This window comes from Pistacia vera, unplaced genomic scaffold (assembly GCF_008641045.1).
Source record: "Pistacia vera cultivar Batoury unplaced genomic scaffold, PisVer_v2 Contig771, whole genome shotgun sequence".
Taxonomy (NCBI): domain Eukaryota; kingdom Viridiplantae; phylum Streptophyta; class Magnoliopsida; order Sapindales; family Anacardiaceae; genus Pistacia; species Pistacia vera.
In genome coordinates, this window is record NW_022196636.1 from 287,717 (window position 1) to 309,084 (window position 21,368).

At 34.4% G+C, this 21,368-nt stretch overlaps 1 pseudogene; it reads left to right on the top strand.

Annotated features, from left to right (window-relative positions):
• The first annotated feature begins 19,003 nt into the window (after positions 1 to 19,003).
• LOC116116407 lies at positions 19,004 to 20,759 on the top strand (annotated as a pseudogene).
• The last annotated feature ends 609 nt before the right edge of the window (positions 20,760 to 21,368 follow it).

Here is a 21,368-nt window from a genome sequence, read left to right on the forward strand (position 1 = left end):
TCGATAGATTATGATAACTTTATATACTGCAATGTGTGTCATGGAGTGGAATATATATAATAATTTTAGCTTACGAATTAAATAAAATAAAGATTAAATTCTAAATTTAAAATAATTGGGTTTATTTGCACCTTGGTTAGGGACCACATTGGTATATGGAGAAGCACAAAGAGAGATTTAATTAAGAGAAAGCGTGTGAATCAAAATTCTTTATTATTATTATTGAATTGGGTAATTTCACAGATGAAATTAAAACACGTTTTATGCATGTTTTTATATATTTTTTTGGTCCATGGATGAATAATGAGCAGCCATTAATGTGTTCAGCAGTTTCAGCTTGATTTCGTTATAATAACTTACGGTTTTATCTCTTAGTTCTTGTCCTCTACGTATATATAAACAGTGGAGGTTGTCGAAGTTGATCATGTCATGCCCAGAAGAACATGCATTATATTTTTGCCTGTGTTTATCCATTTCTTTGCAACTTTGCGATGATAACTCCTATTGTATTGGTTTAGAGGATCAGTTTCATGTACCGCTTTATATACTTTAAGCTACGAAATTTAATAATAATACTGGCATAAGCAAATGTGTTTTTTTTCTCTTTTTGTAACAGGGGTTTTTAGACCAGTTATGCGTACCTTAATTCATCTTTAGAGTCTATTGAATGCCTTACAAGTCTAAAAAACTAGGTAAACTATAATATTATTGTAATAGTGGCCTCAAGATTTGAACCTATCAGGAATTCAAGAAATTGAGCAAACTTCTTTGACTGTCAGGTCAACCCCTTAGAGCAAATGTGTATTTTTGTGAGTGCTAGTTTTCTAATTTTCAACCTGCTGAGTGTTTTATCCGAATGGATTTTGGAACTCTTATCTAATGAGAATGGCGATAGTTTTGGCGTTCAAGTAATTGACTGGTTTAACCCTAAAATTTATATATGCCTACTTTTCTTGTGAATACCTAAAGAAATGTTATATATGCCCAATCATTTAACTGGTAAGTTGTATTGACGAATGATGAATCAATATGATCTAGATCAACAAATTAAAATATTATAATTTGTAAAGAAAGTGTTAAAATCGTGACTTAATCATTTAAGCAGCCAATTATATTGGGATGTGAAGATAAACACTGGCATTAGCATCTCATGTTTCCAAATGAGAGGACAGAATTATATAGATATTTGTGTAAACAGTAAAAAATCACTTTAACACAACTTGAGTCAGGTTAGATTTTGGGACGGCGGGGTGGGCGGGGTGGGGAAGAAAGGTAAAATGGGGTGGGGAGGGGTGGGGAAGAAGGGGAAAAGGATTTAAGGTTTCTTTTCTTTTTTACAAGTTTATATATAGGGGATAAAATGATATAATTACCCTTTCAATGTTTTTTAAATTTACCATTTTGTCCTTCTTCAACTGAAGTTAATTGTCGACCTGTAGGAAACTGTCTTTTTGAAACTTTTCCACTGAGAAAGTTTCTTTACGCCAAACATTGGGTGAGAACATATCGTTGACTCAATAAATAAATCATTTTACCCAAAAGAATCAATTGAATATGTTATGCATGAAGCCACTGCTCAAAAAAGATGGGTGATAAAATTGTAATAGCCATTTATTTCATTTGCATTAATCCCACCAAAACTCTGAAGAATTTTATATTTTTATACGTAAGACAGTTATGAGATTGCGTTCTTAAGGGCAACTAAGTATGAGATCAAATAAATTTAACACTGAAGTCATATTTGAACTTCCTGGTTATCCTCAAGGGTACATTTGCTTGGAGATTATCTTTCATATTCCAATAATGTCATCTTATATCACTGACACTACCATATTTGATTGTCAAGTAATAAAAGATTCTCGTAATCCTCTAATATCAATAGTAATCACTATTGGTTATATAAGTAGTACTCTGAATACCACTATTTTCTTAGGTATTCTAAGATTACTTAGTAATCTTAATTTTGTTACAATTTTACCTCTAATTAATAATTTTTTTTGACAATAATGCCATTGTTTTTAAAACAATTTACATGAACCCTGCATTACAATTTTACTCCTAAGAGGGCATTTGGATCATAAAATGTTTTATTATAGGGGTATATTATATTAACGGAAATAAATATCACCTTAAAGATTACTAGGAATGTTTAGAAAATATGTTTGGTAAGGAAGATAAATGGGTGGGTATGTTATATAAATTACTAAATTGCCCTCATTTTTAAATATTAATATTCTAGTATTTATTATTATCATTTTTGAATCATTCTTTTAATCCCCTACATTTGAAATTTTGCTAAAACACCCCAGCCATATAAAACTTTAATTTATAGTAAAATCACCCCTACCCACCCCAAGCCGCTGCCGGCAACCAACCACCACCGTCGGCCGCCACCGACAGTTGAATGAATGGCACATAACTGGCTGTATATGGCTAGTCGTGCGCCGACAAAGCCGAAAATGGCCATGGATCATAAATCCATGATCGAAAAACGACCAGATCTATGGCCATTTTACGGCCAGATCTGTGGCCGTGAAACGGGCATAGAAACATTAGATCTGGCTGTTTTCGTCAGATCCATAGCCAAAAAAGGCCTTACCAGTGCAATACCGACCAAATCTCGTTGGTTGTGCACCATTACGGCAACTAACACTGGTGGCCAGCAATGGTGAATCACGGTCGGTGGTGGTCTTGGGTGGTTAGGGGTATTTTGTTAACTTTTAAACTTTTTTGTGGCTAAGGTGTTTTAGCTAATTTCTCAAATGTAGAGGGGTTGGGTAACTGTTATTTGGTAGACATTTAAGGGCAATTATGTCCGAAATGGTTTCTAATTAAGGGCAAAAAGGGTAGAAAAATCAGATTACCTTGGTAATGTTTTAATAACACCCCTTAGCAAGGTAATAAGATTATCCCATATATTACCAACAGTAAACACTATTTACAATAAAAGATTACCATAACATTTTATTACTTGCATCAAACATAGGAATCTTGTAAAATAAATGAAGATTACCCCTGTTATCTTATTTACCTTTGATCCAAACGACCCCTAAGTAATATATTTTTTGCAATAATGCCCTTGTTTTGAAAACAATTTACATGAACCCTACCATAACACCCCAGCCACCCAAGAGGATTGTCGACCACCACCGCTGACCGACGTCGACAATCATTGGAATGACGCAAGACCGGTCAGATTTGTTGGAGTCCCACATCGACTAGGCACGTCAAGCCTACTGGTTTATAAGAGAGGGTAATCCTCCCATTCAATAAGACCTTATTGGGTGAGGAGTTAGGCCCACCTCAAATTCTATCATAGTATGAGAGCTAGGCTCAGCTGAGCTGAGTGTTTGGCCAGCGGGTGAGGAGTTAGAGCTAACAACTACCTCCATCAACAAACATGACCCAACATATGGGCTTGATCGTGAAGGGGAGCGTTGGAGTCCCACACCGACTAGGCATGCTCAAGCGTTTTGGTTTATAAGAAGGGGTGATTCTCTCATTCAACAAGGCCTTATTGAGTGAGGAGTTAGGCTTTGGCTAGTTGTGTGCCAATTTGGCTGTTTTTTGGCTAGATCAATGGCTAGAAACCCGACCATAATAGATCTAGATGTTTCTAGCCAAATCCATGGCCATCTGGCCAGAGACGGCCAAATAGGTACACGATCAACCAGATCCAGCCGATAGTGCGCCATTCCAGTGAATGCTAGTGTGGTGGCCGACGACCGGCAATCCTCTTGTGGGGTGGGTGGGGGTGTTTTGGCTAATTTTTTAACTTTTATTATGGCTGGGTGTTTTAGCAAAATCTCAACTACAAAGGGTTAAAAGAGTAATTCAAATAATAATACTATTATAATAACGTTAAGAAAGAGGGGAATTTCAGTAATCTATATAACATACCCACCAATTTATTCATTCCAACCAAACATATCAATGTAACATATCCATCAGTTTGTTTCAATCTAACCAAGCACATTTAATACAACATTCCCAGTAATCTTTAAAGTAATCTATCTTTCCATCAATATAACATTCCTTAAACCAAACGCAGCTTAAGTATAAAATTAAGTTGACTGCCTCGCAAATTAATTACTTCATTTGTCTAATATTAGTGATATATTTTCCGTATAATTAAATGTCGAACTTGAAAGTTCAAAGAAATTAACCACCCTGAGGTGGTTGTGTGGGGCCATAAGGACTCTTTGGGTATATTACTCAAGTGGTTTTAAGTCCGATTCCCCTCGGTTGCTAATATGGGTGGTCACTGGAGAGTATATCCAATCGTTAACTTCAGGACCCTTAAGGATTGGTCGAGGATGCACAAACTGGCCCAAATACCACCGGTCAACCAAAAAAAAAAAAAAAAAAAAGTTCAATGAAATTAAAGAAAATAAAGGAGTAAAACATATGTTACCTGGCCTCCACCTCGAAATCATAAACTTGATTTTAGCTTGGAAAAAATCGGCATAGATAATTTAGAAGAGTTGAATGTTAACGCATTTGATAGTTTATTAACATATTAATTATCATTTGATCAATAATTTAAACTTATGCCGTCTCACCTAATATTAAGTGGGGTTCACGTTTTTCGTTAAGAACTATGCTTCTAACACAGTTATTATTGACCCTTTGAAACATTTCAATATTTAATTATATACGCAGCCAGCATATTAAGTAAACCAAGTAATTAAGATGATAATCGTGATTAATTATGTAAGATTAATTCAACAATCAATGGGAAATGTTAATGTCTTGTTAAGATTAATTCAACAATCAATGGGAAATGTTAATGTCTTGTCCATAAACGATTATCATAGTGGTGGTTTTGAAATGTTAAGACCAAGACAAATTACATGTCCATGAATGTGGGTTTACATATGACGGGCTAACAAAGACAAGAACTAGGCTAAACAATTCTCATTCATTATAATAATTGGTCTAGCACTTTCAATTCAATTATAGTTATATAAACTGCTAACAGTCAGTTATCCCTCACAATTGTTTTTGATAGAAAGACTACTGCATATTAAAGAGGAGTGTCACAGGTTCCCAATTCAAACGATTGATTATCTCACATTCTCAAAACCATCGTACTGAAAATTGCTTTTGAATTAGAAGTATACGTAGACTTTAAGAAGACAATATTGTGAAGACTAACAAACTATCTACAACCAAATTGCTATGGTGAGAGGTTAGTGTCAATTTAATTTCCGTCGCTTTCTTCATATAAACATGTATATGAATTTATATGTTATGGTTATATACATGTTGATTGATATGATAGAAAATGTTCAACGTAAGGTACACAAATTCAGGCATTAATTAATCAATCATCTCATGGAAGATCTTGAACTGATACCTTGATGGTTGTTCTTTTGTGGGAATGACGAGATATTAATTGAGTAGTGATTGAAGTCCAACAAAAATTCACAACTTGTAACAAGGAAGGCAAAAAGTGGTTCCACTTGTGAGAAGGAATCCTATTGTTTTAAATTGGAGTGCAAACCTTACTAAGACCAATTACACCATTTGCTATATGTTTGACTGGAATTCAACTTCTTGCAAATTGAGTTGTGTGACGCCATGGAAGACAAATGGAGATGACTCATCTCATCTCTCCTTTTTTCCTCTTTGAAGAGCTCTTCTTGGTTTCTTAGTGCGCCAACCAAACTGCAATAACGAAAGTGGAGAGACTCTTTTATAATATTTTAATTAATTCTCTCTTGTTCAGCTCTCTTGTATCTTTCTACAATGTCATCCTCAATGACCAACCAATAATATTTTTATTCATTTGATTGGCAGACCAAAAGCAAAACCTTAAGAGATTTTGGTGCTCCTAATCAATCATCTTGGCTACTTGATTCTGAAAGATAAAAAGCGATGATAGTATAATGCCAATAGTAGTGTTGATTTCTTGAGAATATGGAATGGTCTTGATGATGAAAGTCAAGCACATCGCAAAGAAAATACAGAACAAAAGTATACTAACTCTAAAATATATAACAAATCAAATGAAAAGCTTGTTCTGGTGAGATTAATTGTACAAGTTGCATGGGGTTTTCTACTCTTGTTTTCCACGAGGCTTAGTTTACTCTTTGAAGAAATCAGATTACTTGGTTATGACAAATAGATTTGTTTAGTCATAAAATTTTCATCCTTGGTCAAAAGGACTAAAGTTAAGACTAATATTCAATATAAGACCACATCAAGAGAACAAATTGGGAGACTGCACTCAGTAATTGACCGAACTTTCCACGCAAAGTTTGACAATCTACCACATCTGCAGTCATTACTGCCATTACCATATTGATCAGATGGCACAAATTTATTAATTACTATATTATTTCAGTCTGATGGGCAACATATATAGTTTAATTTGTTGATATACCAATTATCAAATCATTTCAGCTTGTTGAAACACCGTAAATGAGCATATTGAATGGCAAGAATCTTCTTGAGCTGGATTAAGATGTTGACGGAACTACGCTTCTTTCATCTATATAGTGATCTATAACACACCCAACATGAGTTGGGGGAATTATTAATGAGTAAACAACTTTGTCCCATCCAAATAATGGTTTAATGACATTTTTTCACCCACGGACTTTTAAAATATCACTTAATTATCCAAATTTATATTCCGTTTCCAATACAGACATTGTTGCGACTCCACACAACTACCATTCTCTTTCCCAATCATCAATCACCAAAACCTCTCAAACCTTACTCCTACCGACCTTGTCAATCGCCGGTAATCGAGCGATTAAGGTTTTCTTAGCTGCCTCTCTCAAATCAAATTCCTATCAATTCCAACCATCAAAATCTAACATTCCACCACCAAAAGACTCATCGACCTCTCATCTTCAAAAGCTTCAATAGTCTTGACCAAGTTTATTCTCTCTTTGCCATCAGAATATAAATTTGGATAGTAAAGTGGTATTTTAAAAGTTTATTAGTAGGAAAGTGTCATTAAACCATTATTTGGGTGAGAAAATGTCGTTAACTCATTATTAATTGGTTGCTTTTAGGCAAAATGAGGTGGCTACTCGCGTCATGGATCCATCTCTACATACACATACATATGATGGTGAATACGTAGACAAATAAGAGAAATAACTTGTCTTCCAGATTTGTTTGGCTTCAAAAAAGTTATCTAATCTTAGCTCGCTTGATGTCTTGTCCTAATTCTTTAGATACATAAATGTATCACTAAAATATTTGCGAGCACTCGTAATTGATAATTTGATTTTGAGGAGATTAACAAACCATAAAAGACTATTGACATTTGAAAACAAAATATGTAAACATTATTGGCTGATGTATTAATCAAGACCTAACATTTCCAATAGTATTGAATATATATATATATATATAGAGAGAGAGAGAGAGAGAGAGAGAGAGAGAGAGAGAGGAGTGCTTCGACAGATAAGTACTGCATTTTTTTAAAACGTCCAAAAAATAAAAATAATGCTGCTTAGAGCAAAAGATATTGAATGAGGAAAAATTATTGAAGAAGTGGGATGCATTATTTCCTTCTTCAAGAGAAAAGAATCTATAAATATAAACAAACAAGAAATTAAATAAAAAAGGCCGGCGTTTCAAATTAGTGGCCAGCAACGTTGACTATGACCGCATATACTCAAAGCGCCATGGCCAACAAACCACTACATAAATATCCGTCCTCTCCTTTTAAACAACTCTTAATCAAACCCCCATCACACATATTACCTGCAACTTCTTTTAGCTTAATTTCCTTCTGTCCACATGGCGCAGGTACAATCAGCTCTCTCTGTTCCTTTCATATATATATATATATATATAGCTTATTTTAATCTGTTGCTGTTATGTTTGATGAATAATAGTATCAGATTTGTATAAGATTAATTATAATTCTCTGTGTTTGTTTTCCTCTGTTCCTCAAATAATATTTGCAGAAGGTAGTACTGAAGATCATGACAATGAATGATGAAAAAACAAAGCAGAAAGCCATAGAAGCTGTTGCTGACATCTATGGTAGTAACCCTTACTCATAGACAAATGATAATCGTGTTTTTATTATTCTTAATTCTAGATTATATTAAAATTGGTATTAATTGTGTGTATTTATTATATAACTTCAGGAGTAGATTCAATTGCAGCAGATACAAAGGAGCAGAAGCTGACTATTATAGGAGAAATGGATACAATAGCCATAGCAAAGAAACTGAAGAAAATAGGAAAGATAGACATTGTATCAGTTGGCCCAGCTAAAGAAGAAAAGAAAGACAAAAAAGATGAAAAGAAAGAAGAAAAGAAATGATATTAATTTCTTCTAAATTAGGTTTGAATCTTAGCAAGTCATAATATTATTATTATACATGTTTCTTCGGGTCTGAGTTTACACACATTGATGTTGGGGTTCTTTGAATTGGGTATAAATTAATTGCAGTGTTCCCTTAGGTTTAGGAATTAGGGATATGTACTCTTGTAAGATATGAAGATTTGGGAAATATATTAGAGATCTCTTTTGAATTGAAATTGTTATGTTAATTGGGTTTACCCATTGGATCGGCCCCAGGTATTATTACGCTTAATTATGAATTGGTCAATTAAATGAGAAAGTATAGGGGTAACATAATCATTTACTTCAAAATTATGTCTAGAAAATTAGAAAACCTACGCAGTGAAATGGAACGTGCACTCCAAACCAAGGTTTTAAAACTCGGCCCAGGGTGAAACCCAGCAAAGTGGTTGAGTCTTTGGTTGATCGGTTGAACTGGTTTGATCCATGTCAACATGTCTAAAGGTTTAAAATCCAGCAAAAACACCCCTGACAAATTACCCATAATTTCCTATAGGTTTGAAATCTTACAAAAACACCCTAAATTACACTATCGACATCGACAACCCAATAGGGCCTATTTCCGACTTCAAAAACACACCCAATAACCATGAAAACTCTTCCCTCAACCTCCTGACCAAAACTCATCTCACCCCACCCCTGTTCACCTCACCAATCGTTGACAACAGCCCGCTAGTGCCACTGCACAATTTTTGCAATTTCCAATCATTTCACTAACTGGAAATCACCTCAGTCGCCACTTTTTGACTCACCGGCTCTTCCTTTTGAAAACCCCCAATACCTCAGCCACCAATTGAGTGTCTATTGTCATCCTCCTTTCTAAGGTTTTCCATGAACAGTCAAAAGTAGTAACTCGGCCCGGTGAAGGCCCTAGGTCCCAGTTCAACCTCTTCAATTGGCCGAACTGGGCCGGGTTTTAGAATCTTGCTCCAAATTCTAAAACCTTACCCACCAATAACCTTAAATTAATTTCTTTTGTAGGAGGGCACTCTCACCAATACAATGAGATCAAGGATTAGTGGAATTTATAATTTTTTTCACTATTACTAATCTCATAATGTTCATGTTTTATGACATTAACGAAATCCTAAATTCATTTAATTTACCATTATTGCAATTATTGGATAATTATCCTCACACACACACGGATTAAATTAATTATGAGAATTTATAAGAATAATTATATTACATTTATAATGACTTATCTCAATGCCAAGTTTATATATTAACCTCATATAAATCATTAAATAATGTAATAAGTGATCTAGATCCAACATGATATATTTGTCCAAAATTAGCTATTACACTTCTGTACTAGTATACAAGATAGAATATAAATTAAATGGTATAGAATGGGCAAAAGGGAGATGGTGCCAGAAGATCGATTATGGAGTTTATGCATGTGGGAAACTATGATAGCCGACCTATGTGAAAGCAATCAACATAACAATCGATCGAAATTATGGTCAAGACCCTCCTCTTATCCCACACACACTTACACCCACATATCTTCTAACATCATTTAAAAGGGCTAGTAAAAATTAAACACATCAAGAATATAAATGAAAAATATATATGAGATCTTTTGCTACTCTTACCATTTTCAGAATATCACAACACCCTTGAGGTTGAGGGAAGGCTTAGAAGTATGAAGGAAACATAAAAGAAATGTGTGAGAATAAAATATGAAAAGAGAAATGTATGCAAGGGAGAAATATGAGAGATTTGTGATAAGAGAACAATGTAAGAGCAAGAGAAATATACAAGAGATTTTTTCACAATGCCTCCTTCCTTACGGGAAGATAAGGGCCTTTATTTATAGAGAAATATAATACACCCCATTCAATACACATTAAAGAGACATTTAATGCAAGGCTTGATATATTTGACTTTTTTTTTTTTTTTTTTTTTTTTTTTTTTTTTTTTTTTTTTCCTACAATATGACTTTATACTACACCCGGGAGATATTGCACTTGAGTTGGCAAACTACCATTTAGTCCATATCTATTTTACAGATAAATATAAAGGACATAAATATTTATTTTAAGACACGCAAAACTTTAATCATTTGACAAGTTTGTAACATGCCACGAGTCTTCATCTTGGAAATCTAGATAGCCCATTGCTTGAATCCAATCAGTAGGAATTTATTAAGAAGATGAATCTGGATGAGTATCCAGAGAAATGTCTAGAAACTGAGATGGCTGCCTTGCAGAGGTACTTGGCGTATGCATGTATTGTTGTTGCTTGGATTTATGAAGATAATAATCACGAGACTATTGAAGCTCTTCTTCTTGCACAGTATCTGGCTAAGAGTCTGGGTACCACCATTCTGGATAATCTGAAGTGGCATTTAATGGAGTAGTGATGGAACGTATGCATGTTTGTTTGGCTTGGAGTAATTTCTTAGTATAGGCTAGAAGAAAGAGTTCCCACAGGGCATCATTGTGAAAAGATGGTCATATCTCATCTGGAATTATCTGATTTTTCTCAAAAAAAAAATTTGAATTGATATAGTCTCAATATGATGGTCAAACATATTATGGACGAGATAGTATGGATAAGACTGATGAAATGTGACTTGATGCTATGAAAAATATAGGCCATCAAATCTGATTGAGTGATGTCTATGAAAAAACATGACAGACCATGCCATTTTGGTGGTCATAGGACCTTTGTATTGGGCAAGCTGATGAGCAAACACAGATTTCCACTTTTCTAGGGTTTTGAACCATTTGAGAAGGGTCATGAAAGAGTGTAACTCAGAGGTTGAGGATGATTGATATTGGGAAATCATTTTCAACATATAATGGATCGAAAATCAAATTGCAATGTGGTACTGGTGTAACATATACCAAAAGAATCATAATAATTCTTCTGGAAATATGATATCTGGACTTAAAGGTATACAAAAGATTTTTGAAAATGGTTAATTTGGATGGACACCTAACATATCATACATGGATTGTCCACATTTTTCAATGCATTGAATATGATAAGAAAACATGAGGGTGGTGACATTTTCATCAATGGTATGAGTTCAAACAAGGTCATCGAATTCATGAGGTGTGTCTGGCATATGGTTTGGTAAAAAAGAGGGTGAACAAAAACTGGAGTGGGTTAGTGGTTGATACATAAAACAGGGAAGTGGTTTGGACTTAGGGTTCATGAAACAAACTTATTTAGTTTTAGGCCTGGATAAATAATCTGCAATTGTATTGGTATGACCTTTGATGTGCTGGACGGTGAAAGAATACTTGTTGAACCATTCTGCCCATTGAAGTAATTGTTGATGTAGAACCTTTTTCTTGTTGAATCGGAGCATTTGATCAAAGGACTTCATATCCGTTTCAACAAAGAAGTGATGTCCAACAAGATGGAATTCAAGCCGTTCAATAGCATTTTTTACTGCTAATACTTCCTTGAAAGTAGAATGATAATGTTGTTGATGTGGTTTGAATTGTCCATTCTAGTATCCACACAAATGTTGTACTTTGTCATCATCTTGTTCAAAAAGCACTGCACCCCAATAGTGTCACTAGCATTCGTCTGAAGAATTTGTTTCCCAAAACAGAAAATTTCAATGGCTCTGTATGGAAGGATTTGCGTTTAAGACTCTTGACTGCATTAGTTTGCTTATCAGACCATGAAGGAGGATTCTTCTTAAGCATCTGGGAAAGTGGGGAAGTGAGTTGAAAAATGTTGAGAATGAAACTACGCATGTAATTGGCAATTCCCAAGAATTGTTGTATTTCTTTTTTGGTTGTGAGAACATCTGGGAATTTTTGCAACTCATTAGCAATATGAGGATAGAGCTCATACTTGCCATCAGCAATAACCATACCAAGAAAATCAATATTTGTTTGTCCTAGTTGCATTTTCTTCTTAGAGAGCATAATACCATAAGAGTGTATGATATCAGCAAATTCATGAAGAAGATGTACATGAGATTCCTTATCTTTCGAGAAGAGGAGAATATCATTGATATAAATGAGACATGTATAAAGAAGAGGAGCAAAGATCTTCGTCATGGCTTTCTAAAATAGGGAAGGAGCTACCTTAAGACCAAAATGCATGACTGTCCATTGGTAATGTTGGTTCGGAATGCAGAAAGCAGTCTTATGACGATCATCAGGATAAATTCCAAGTTGCCAAAATCCAGCTTTGAGATCAAATTTGGAAAACATCGTTGCATTATGAAGATTTGCAAAAAGAACTTGTTTGGAAAGCAGAGGAAATTTATCATCACGGAGAAAGAAATTCAAAGGCTGATAATTGATAACAAGTTTGAGTTTTCCTCTGGCTTGTTCAGCACGTTTGTTGACATAAAATGCTTCACATGCCTATTAGGAATTTGTGGGTTCAATCAATCCTTGAGATAAAAGTTGATACATTCTTGTTAGGCTAGGCTAAGATGTTTTGGTGACATGCCAGAATGACTAGCTTTAGTGGGATTGATATCTTTGCTCTTGATGAATAGAAGATGGATAAAGAAATCAGAATTCTTCCATAATGGATAGGAACATTTAGTGAGAAAATCTGCATGAGAATTTGCACAAGAGCGGGAAATAAGCTGGGCTTCGATCTGTTCAATTGGATTGCCTTCAATCAGGAATAAGTTAGGCTGAGTGGTCCAAGATTGAAATAACATCTTGTACTAAATACCATCAGGGAGGATTCTAAGTTTATTGAGTTTGGAATAAACATCAAAACTTAGAACCGTATCTTTGCCAGGTAAATCGAGACCAAGAACTTTGTGAAAAGTAAAACATCCTGGAAAAATTTGGATTTTAATGGGTTTGTTGATCAGATGAGTAGTAAAAGTGTCACTATTAGCAGTGTAGGATACTTTTTGATGAGGTTTCCACTAGGAGGATGAGCGGATCTTAGGGTTGATAATAGTACGAGTAGCACTAGTATCAAAGAATGTTATGACTAAAATTGGATTGGAATATTTAGTAGGGAAGATCTGAACTTTTATTGTAGGTACGTGACATGAGAAGGCTAATGATGGAAGGGATTGTGGAATTTGTTGAATATAGTAGAAATAATGACAATCATCTGAATCAGAGAACTCAATATCAATGGCTACAAACTAAAAAATAGTGTCTGAAATAGGTTCTTCATCTATGGAAAACTAGCTTTCAACATCTCATCAGAAAAATTTATATCAGTGAGTAGAGAAAGTTGTTGCATCATTTTGGCTGGTTGTTTGGGCTTGTTTGGATTATTTTTGGCAAAATGGTCAGGACGGTTGCACAACTAACAACGATTAGATCGCTTACCTCGATGTTTCTTTTTTCAAAGAAACTTGTGGTACTTGAAACGTCGAAATATGTGTCTAGTAGGAGCATTAGGTAGAGAATACTTGATGCGTCTAGAATGAAACTTCTTCTTGGTAGGACAAGAACATGAACAATCTGATCTGTACTTGATCTGCAAGTCTAGTCTCTAACAAACCTTTGTCAGCTGCTTAGAACACTTCAGATAATCATCAAAAAATTATTTTTGAGAACAGAGCTTTTCCAGAGCAAGAATGAGAAAATTGATAAATTTCTCCAAGAGAAGTGGAACCAAGTTGTTTACTTTGAGACTGCATAAGCTTGGTTGCTTCATGACTTAGGGATTCTGGAATAGAAGCTAAAAAGGTTTGCTTCATGTTAGGATCATCCATACCCCTAAGTATATGATATCGTTTTACCATTTCTTTATAATGTCTGTCAAGATCTTTCTTTTTAAGAGACCTGCATCGCATCTTAAAATATTCTTCTCTGACCTGTCCTCATAAAGGTGAGGTAATCCACAAAATTTATTATAGAGGAGATACAGAGTTGGTTAATATCTGGCATTTGGATGAATGAATTTTGTTTATACTCTTGAAGACTAATCCACCAATCACGGAGAATTCCACCGAATGTAGCAGTAAAATGTGTAAGTAAAGTAGAGACTTGGGCATTAGGTTTAAGCAGCTCAACTTGTAACCAGACTTGAAATTCATACATCTGATTTCTCCATTTGTGTGGAGGTAGATCATCAACAGTGAAAGCATGAAGCTTGGCTAAAGCTGTATAAGAGTCACGCTCAGCCATAGTATGACGGGATTGGTGATACATAGGTGGAGAGTCTAGAATGGAATTATCTCCTTCGGGCATCTCATCACCAACTTCAAAGACAACAAGTGGTCTTGAAGATTTGGGTTGATGGGTCATTAATTGGGGATAACCATTGAGATGTTGATCAGAAGTATCAATTTCAGAATCAAAGCTACTGTCAAATGATTCATCAGTAGAAGGCATATCAACTTCTGATTTTGTTTGGAAAGATGATAGAGAATCATGAGAAATACCCGAAGTTGCAAGATATTGTCTTTCTACCATGTCTCTAAAAAAAGAACTCATAAAATTGGAAGAGACAGGATTTTCTAAAGAGACAGGATTTTCAAAAATTTGGTGATTTTCATCGTCCTTATTTACATTGGAGCCTTATCTTAGATGAAAACGATGAGGCTTAGGAGATAGAGGATCTGAATGACTGGAAGAGAAAGAGCCAGGTATATCATCAGATGGTTTTCATACTGACTCATGTGTTTTAGCAGAATATTTTTCTCGCTTCTTTTGTTCGCGTTCCAGCTTAATCTTTTCATCACATTCTTTGTGGAGTCTGGCATATAACTGTTTAGTGTTGCCAAAAGCTTGAACAGCACCAGAAAGCATGTGAGGGGAGACCAAAGGTTGACTAATCTTTGGGAAAGGTGAAAATGAGGGTTGTGGCTATGTTGATGAAGAATCAAAAGGATTTGGCACGAAAGACATTTTAGGAAAAGTCTACGGTTGTCTGAGTTTTTGCTTAAGATATTCCTGTTGAAGTGATGTCATTTGAGTTTTAAGCGACTTCATTTCTGCTTCCTTCTGGAGAAATTGAGTTCAATATCCATAAGAGGTGCTGACAATATGCATCAATTCCTGATGGAGCCGATCAATCCAGTTTTGTAAACAAGAAATCAGCATAGTGTGGTTTTGAGACCAAGAGTCCACCTTATGAGTTACCAGATCCAATTTTTGTTCTATTCTGGTAATGGTTTGATTTTGGGCTAAAGCATTTTCAGTCTGCCAATTGAGAACTGCTTCAGCTTGGGAGAGTTTTGGTGTGGAGCCATCAGGTTGTATGACTTTGGAAGGAACCATTTTTGGTTGTTGAGTCGCAATTGCCTTAAGAGAAGGAAAGTCTGTTTCATAATTGAAATTTTGTCTTGTCTTTTGGGGGTCAAGTGATTGAATCATCATGATGGATTGGACAGGAGGAGTATGAACAAGGGGTGAATGGGTTGTTTTGTTTTCTTTTGCAATCCTCCGAAGAGCCTACTGATAACATGGTAAAGGCTTTTTAAAGTAAGATGATTTAGTAGGTTTGGATAATTTTAAAGCTGATTTGGATTTAGGTTCTGCAGGAATATCCCATGAACGTTTAATGGATCGTAATTCTTTCCAGGCTGGTAGAGAATATTTGACATAATAGTCAAATTTACCGGATGGCTGACCAAGAAAACCAACTTCGAGATCATGGTCTTCAAATCTGGAGTGAAAATCTTTTTGACTGCATTGAGTTGTATGTCTTTTCCATTTGGAATGGTTTCATCTGGAAAGATAATGCTCGTCTATTTCCCAAATAGGATCATCAAGGCAGTCCGAGCATTGACAGTCAAGATCAAATGGAGTATGACTAGTGACTGGATCAAATTGATGATAAACAGGAGCACCAGATTGTTGAAATGAATGAATGGAAAGTCCAGGTTCCCGTACTGCTGTAACTGGTGAGACTGGAGTGAAAAAAAATTGAGTTTGTCGAAAACTCAAAGGTAGAGCATTGGGATTTGCTGGAGACTTGAATCTGATAGTTGTTGTTCCGTCACTATTATAATGCATGGTAGATTCTGTAGAAACCACTGGAGTTTCTTTTTTATTAAGAGACTCATAACTCGTCATCCAAGAGTCTAGTAACAGTTTAATCAAATCATCTCTAGAAATCTGCCTAGGAATATTGATGCAGTGAGGAGTATTCTGAGAGTCAACAGTAAGAAGTAGCGCATCAGTAGTTGTAGAAATAGCGAGATCAAGAGCATGGTCTTGGATCCGCCAAACCATCTAGTAATGCAAAGTAGTTGCAATACTTCCTGGATTTAAATCTGTATCAACTATCTGAAATTGAACTTTAAGAGCTTTGGAGCAATGAACATCATAATTCATAGAGAAACATGTTGAAATTAGGAAACATTATCATAATGACTGTTCCAACATTCAAAGTTGTATTACTGTTCCTATGCAAGCATGCTGATATTGGACAAATCTAGTGTCTAACAGAGCGATTTGGACAGAGACTGGGAGTCTTTTTCTGCCATGGTAAGATAGAACAAGTCTGATAGCATCAAAGTGTACATGAGAGTATCCTTCACGGATCCATTGGGTAATAGATTCTTAAGGGATTTCTAAAGTAACATATTGTTCTTGAGTTGTAACTGGAATTTGACATTTATCAAAAGTACTAGTCTAGACATAGTCTTTGAATGGCTTTCTAGAAGGTCTAATAAGAGTTTTAAAGGTTTTAGACAAAAAAGAAGATGACTTGGAAAAAGCTGTATAAGGATTTACAATGGGAGGGATCGTATCTTGGATTTTTTTATTTTCTGGGATATAAGATATTTCATACAAACTATCTACTTTAGAAGAAAATCTAGATAAGCTAGTATTTATTGGAGCAATGAACGTAGATAAAACTGAAGAGGATTCCATAAGCGTGAGTTCAACCTCTTAGAAGTGTAATACAACCTCAAATGGTAAGAATAGCTCAAGACCCATAATAAATTAAGAACATTAAACATAAAACATAACTAGGACTTAAAGGAGCCAATATCCGAGGGGAGGTAGTCCTTCGCACACACAGAAATTGGAACCAACAAGTAACTTAAAAGAAGCCAATATATGATAAAGTAAAATTATAACATTTAATGCTTATCATTTTAATATTCTTAATATGTATGGCACACATTTGGATGACATAATATATTTTAAACTACTGAATTTGAATTTGAATATCTTATTATACAAATTTTATTTTTCTTATTTATGACTATCTCCTTTAGCCTTAAATATTTTTATTTTTTTAATAATATTCTTAATTCAAATTCAAGAAAAAACTTTCCTTTCTAATACTTAATTCTATTCGAAATTAAATTCAATGTTTGCACTTTATCAAACAATTATTTTCTTGATTTTCATAACGTGGATAAAATTTTTCTTTCCAAATTCATCTTATTATTTCATAAAATAAATTGGTATTTTTCCTAATGAATAAAAAGCTAAACTCCACATTTGTAATTTGATGAATAATAATTATTTGCTATGTAACTATTCACTGTATTTTTGTTTGCAATTAACTTATTGGTTTGAAATAGTTAATATTTTGCATCTCAAGAAAAAGGATTAAATGAAAATAGTTAACTTTAGTATAACCATTAATTAGTAATTAGGATTTTTTTTTTTAATAAAAACAAAAATCTCTAAGTTTTATCTTTGCACTAGAACATATTATCAAGGTGACTGCTTTGGGAAAAGTAAAGCTTCTTTAATTACTCCACTCACTTTATGATGTGTTAATAAGTATAATTAAATAATGAAGATCTTATTGTTTTTATAATAATAATATAAATTTTCTTTGTCATTAAATTTTTTTATGTTAATATAAACGGTAGAAAGGCAATTAGATAAATATTCATTAATCTATCATATTAAAATATTTAATATGATAGATTCTTTATTTATTATGTGGTAAAAAGGATAAAAAATGATAGATTCTTTATTTAATATGATAGATTCTTTATTTATTTTTATTTTTTTTTTGGGGGGGGGGGGTGGGGGGGGGTTGTGGGGTGGGGGAGAGGGGTGATTAAAAAGGATTAAACATAAATTATTATTATGTGGTAACAATTTTCCAAAAAAAGTATTAAATAATTAGTAATACTAGACTTACAAACATCTCTCACTAAAACCTCTTACTAACCTCATGTGAAGCTAATAATTGATTTGGTTAGACGAAACCCATTATTGGATAAGCGAGTAAATGCAGTTGATTAATTGTAAATGTATGTTAGTTTGTAAAAGAAAGTTGATGAGAATTTTTGGTGTGAAGTAAATTACTCATAAATAGAAGTTGAATGCATGGCATTTTCAACCTTGACAAGAACGAGTAAATGATCGATCTCTCTAAAGTGAGAGAGAGTTTCAACTGAGAACAAAACCTTTTAAGTGAAGTTCTATTTTTTCCGGAGGCATCAGGGCTTCAACAAAGAGCACAAATTGAAATTGCTAGACTGAATAAGAGTGTTCTTAAATTATAACAATGCAGCAATTTTCCAGTATGTCTGTACAGGCTAGAAATTGAAGAAGGGTCTTGCAACAACCACAATATTACTTCAGTTTATGATTTCCCTTACTCATCTTGTTGTTTATATTTTTCCTTCTGGAGTGGGCATGTAAGTATATATCAATTTTTTTTTTTTTTTAATAATTGTTTATTTTTCTCAATGCTTTTGTATTACAATTTCATTTTTTGTTGGCACCTTGGTGAATGTAAATATATTTATTCAATTGGGTGCTTTTTTTGTCTTCAATGTTGCAGTTCGAGTTATCTCTTGATAATTCAATAAATAAACGTGATATCTCCCAAAACCCCCTCGAGAAATCATCTCCTCTAAATTGCAGCATCAAAAAACCAAACACAAACTTGTCCACAAATTACCATAAAAATTTTCAAACACAAGACCATGGCTTCCCATCGTTGCAGCCTACATGCCCAGAATATTTTCGCTGGATCCACGAAGATTAAGGCCATGGAAAAGTTCAGGAATCAGCCGGGAGATGGTGGAAAGAGCTAATCCAACGGCTCATTTTCGCCTTATAATCGCGGACGGCAAGGTATATATTGAGAAGTCCGAAAAACTTTTCAAACAAGAGATGTGTACACTATATGGGGCATCTTGCAACTTCTTCGGAGGTATCCTGGAAGGTTACCAGACTTAGAGTTGATGTTTAACTGTGATGATTCGCGGGTCATCCAATCAAGCGACTACCGGCACCAAATCATCAACTCCACCGCCATTGTTTGCGTACTGTGGCAGTGAATCGACCATGGACATTGCGTTCCTGATTGGTCGTTCTGGGGATGGTAATTCATGCAACTCTTCTTTTCTTATTATATAAATTATGTATGAGTGTGTCTAAATGAGTTTTTTTTTTTTTTTGAAATTTTAGGGTTTTAAATGGTTGGTGTAGGAGGAGATAAATATAAAACCATGGGATAGTTGTCAAGGGAAATTAAAGAAGTTAACAATAGGACAAAATGGATTGATAGGGAACCATGCTTACTGGAAAGGAACCGCTTTCGTTGGCACCATATCTAGAATTGAGCTTCTCGCATGCAATGTCTCCGATCAACTGAACCGGAATGCGCGAATTTATAACCAGGTAATCTTCTAGTATTTCTTATTAGTTTTGTTTTAAAATGGCCTCTTGTGCTGTAAACAATCGTTCTTGACCAAGTAGTGATTAAATTTTTTTGGTATTTACTTATATTATGTGAGATTGAGGACAGGAGTTTCGTCAAGGCTTTAAGCAATCAGACCTAGCAAGCCAATGCACACACAGGTAAATCTGTTTTCAGAATGATTTCTAATTGATTTGAATATTTTATTTGTGGGACGTGGGATTTTCTTTCATATATTTTACCTACCTTACATAGGTACAAAATCTACATAGAAGGAAATGCATGGTCCGTTAGTGAGAAATACATTCTAGCTTGTGACTCTAAGACACTGTTTGTAAATTCCAAATACATGATTTCTTCACGAGATACTACAAATAGAAACATACTGGCCAATAAGGGAAGACAACAAGTGCAAACATCAAGTCTGCTGATGATTGTGGGTAATTTTATAAACAAAGTTAACTTAATTACCTTCTAATGCCAATTTGTTAAATTATATGTTTGTAATGCTATATGGATTCGGCAGGCACAAGAAATGGAAAAGCAGCTAGCAACTTTATTCAAGAAGAACTGAAAATGGATTATATATGATGATTACATGTTTCATTGCTAAATGAGTAAGCAAAGCTTTTGAAGTTCAAACCGTTGGTACCTAGCAGAGCTGTGAAGGTATGCTCACAGACTATGGCTTGTCGGCAAATGGTTGCAGAAAAAGTTCATGATGGAAACGTTGGTCAAGGGTCCTTCCAATACAAATCCATGCACCATGCCTTCTTATGACACCAAAGTCTTGATTCTTTCAGTAAGAGAGAAAGTTGATGCAATGAGGCAAGTGCAGAATTGGGAAGATAAATACTGGGAAAGTTTCAGTATTAAGCATTAAACAATAGCTATGAGAAACGTATGTAAAATCTACACTGTTATTATTAGCCTATTATAGTGAGAGAAATATAAAATTTCATCCCAAAATCAATGGTCACACACCTAATGTTAACATACATATATAATATATTGCCTGAGTGGTATTGCAGGCGAAGGGTACTCTATTATATTACATCTTGACCAATGTGAATTTACTGAAAACCCAAAAACATAATAATATATGCTTAGAGTTTATCTTAAAGTTTACAAGAATTATATCTGAAAAACATATAATGTACTTCTATCCTTTCTTCTCCTCTTTTTCTCCTTTCTTTTCCTCTTTCTTTTCTCTTTAGCGGGGCCAACTGATATAATTTCAACTTTTCCTATTTTCTTGAGTCTTTGGCTATAGCAACTGCGTCCATATCTCCATAACAGTCAGCTTATGCCCTTTAAATCAGCTGCAATTGAATCTACCCCTGTTATACATGTTATGATCAGAGAAACCAGTAACAGTATTAATAAGTCAAAAAAACAATAAAAAACACATCCTTTTTTCAGTGGTATCAGTACTGATAAATTGGTCCGTATAATTCAAAGTCACTTCTTGCCTAAACAAAAATTAATGAAG